Genomic DNA, 2,500 nt, shown 5'->3' with positions numbered 1-2,500 from the left:
GTGAATATTGTTCCCTAGGTAATTATGAAAGGGGCACTATATCTTTTAATACACTCTTTGGTATTTAGAGTTTGAATTTGGTCAGATTGGAAACACAGAAGATGGAATAAAGTACCATAATAATAATAATAATAATTAATCTATTTAAGACTGATAAACTAACTGACATGATTTTATCATTTTTATTTAATACATAATCAATCAATTTAAGTTTCATTGCGGATTTATTTAATATATATATGTATATATAAAATGTTCTGTTACAACAGAACTCCATCTATAAAAGGAGCTATAAAAACACCAAAATATAGGGAGAAAAGTACTATATTTCAGAGACTGCTGTCTCCCTCTTCAGGGAGGGAGACAGCAGTCTCTGAAATATAGCATTTTTCTCTCTATATTTTGGTGTTTTTATGGGCTCCTTTTGTAGATATATATATATATATATATATATATATATATATATATATATAAAAAAAGCCACGAAGGAACGATAAACAACAGAGTTTTTGCAAAAGCTTTCGACTCAACGTCCTTTACTTAGCAGACGAACGGACTTACATGAGAAATATGAGGGTACAGGAGGAAAGTCGTCTATAAAGTGACAGATACGACCTTTCCTGTACTCTCAATTTCTCATGGTAAGTCAGTTCGTCTGCTAAGTAAAGGACGTTGAGTCTAAAGATCTTGCAGAACCTCTATTGTGTATCTTTCATTCGTGGCTTATACCTTTTTTATTTATGGATTTTATTATGTTCCAAACTTTCGTGATTCAGTTATTTATTTATATCATATATATATATATATATATATATATATATATATATATATATATTATATACTCTTTTACCTTTTATACATTGTCTGAGCTGTAGCAGCTGCATGCGGTACTGCCAGGCAGGTGTTAATTAGGACCCACATGTATCAACCCTTTCGAACATCTGTCATGGGGAGGGAGAGGAGATGGATTAGTGATTGTGGACAGTGATTATTGTAGTTGGCTGTGGCTGCTTTCGTCTTTTGTCTCTTTCCCCAAGCCTAAGACCCTTCCCCAAGCCACTTTGGCGCCCCCAGACTCGGCCCAAATCATCTACAACAAAAGCGGAACTATTACACATCGCAAACGTAACACTACGAATGTAACACCGTGACTTCGCGATTTCCAATTTGGTTTCTTTCTCTTGGGAGTGACGTCATACTCTACACCCCCATCCACATCCCCATAAAATCCCGAAGTTGGAAAATGAACTAATAATAATAATAATAATAATAATAAAAATAATAATAATAATAATATCTCATATACGATGCTTGCCACTGAACAAACCCAGTATAGTACTTCGATGAAGCACCAACTCCTAAATCCCACACCCCAACGAAAGCTCTTCTCGTGGCGTTGCAAAAAGGAAGGTCACGCTTCGTCGAAGCAGTCACGTGATTTCTCTGTTTGTTCTGGGAAGCTAATGGAAAGGGGTGGGGTGGTTGGTTGAGGGGGTTTGGGGGGAGGGGGGAGGGGGAGGGATTTTTCAGTTTATCGTGGCCTGGCAACTGAACAAACAATTATCAGTTTTTCCCCAAAGCGAGGACATGATGCGTTTTGTGTGTGTGTCTCTCTCTTTCTTAGGTTTTTCATTTTGACCCTTGTTAAAACGACAGAGAGAGAGAGAGAGAGAGAGAGAGAGAGAGAGAGAGAGAGAGAGAGAGAGAGAGAGAGAGAGAGAGTTTATCACTGTTTCGTCAAAATATTTATAACCATCAAAACGGGGAGGTCCGACGAGCTGATAATATTCGCTCCAACGAATTTGAAAACATTCATATTCTCTCTCTCTCTCTAGAGCCTATGATATGACAAGACGAGAGACTTTTACGGAGACTTGAAGCCACTCCGAACTGAAATCAGAGAGGGACCTCAAATCCCGCCTTGTGGTACACCACCTAGACCAACGGCGAAGCCTTATTCGTCCATTTCCAACGTCACTCGAGATTTGAAAAGCAGATGCTCATTTTTTTTTAACAAGGCCGTGAGACCCAGGGGAGGTCAATCAAGAAGGGGGTCTTTAAATGCGACCTCCTCTGTGACCTAGGGTCTAGGGGGCCGAGTGTCTGCGGCATAAGGCCTGATTTGACCATGATTTGCCCTGGCCAAAATCTCGTTCTTAGATTTCTAAGATTGAGTTATATTCGCGTAGCCATATCTTTGGAAATCGTTACATAAGAGAGTTGGTAAATGTGGCTTCAAACCCATAGTCTACATGCTTGTTACACACCCGAAACAAACGTACAAACGTTACATACGTACACACAAACCACGGGCCTCAAGGTTGCAAAGTAAGATAGTAAGAAGAAGAAGAAGAAGGCGAATATATAAACAAAGAGCTCGGGCACTGCTTAAGCTCGCTTCTTACTCACTCCACTTGATATGATGTAAATTATTGAGACATTGCTCGAATGTCTCTCTCTCTTTCTCTCTCTCTCTCTCCTCTAAGATACATTGAAGAGA

At 39.0% G+C, this 2,500-nt stretch overlaps 2 protein-coding genes across 3 annotated transcripts in view; one reads left to right on the top strand and one right to left on the bottom strand.

Moving 5' to 3' along the window:
• LOC135204909 (transcription initiation factor TFIID subunit 10-like) overlaps positions 1-2,500 on the bottom strand; it is an 85,161-nt gene that overhangs the window by 27,597 nt on the left and 55,064 nt on the right. The gene's annotated exons all lie outside the window — the stretch shown is intronic.
• LOC135204907 (chloride intracellular channel exl-1-like) overlaps positions 1-2,500 on the top strand; it is a 15,825-nt gene that overhangs the window by 515 nt on the left and 12,810 nt on the right. The gene's annotated exons all lie outside the window — the stretch shown is intronic.

Source organism: Macrobrachium nipponense, chromosome 47 (assembly GCF_015104395.2).
Source record: "Macrobrachium nipponense isolate FS-2020 chromosome 47, ASM1510439v2, whole genome shotgun sequence".
In the NCBI taxonomy this organism is placed as follows: Eukaryota; Metazoa; Arthropoda; class Malacostraca; order Decapoda; family Palaemonidae; genus Macrobrachium; species Macrobrachium nipponense.
The sequence above is the reverse complement of the archived record's forward strand: the minus strand, read 5'-3'. Positions and strand labels throughout refer to the sequence as shown.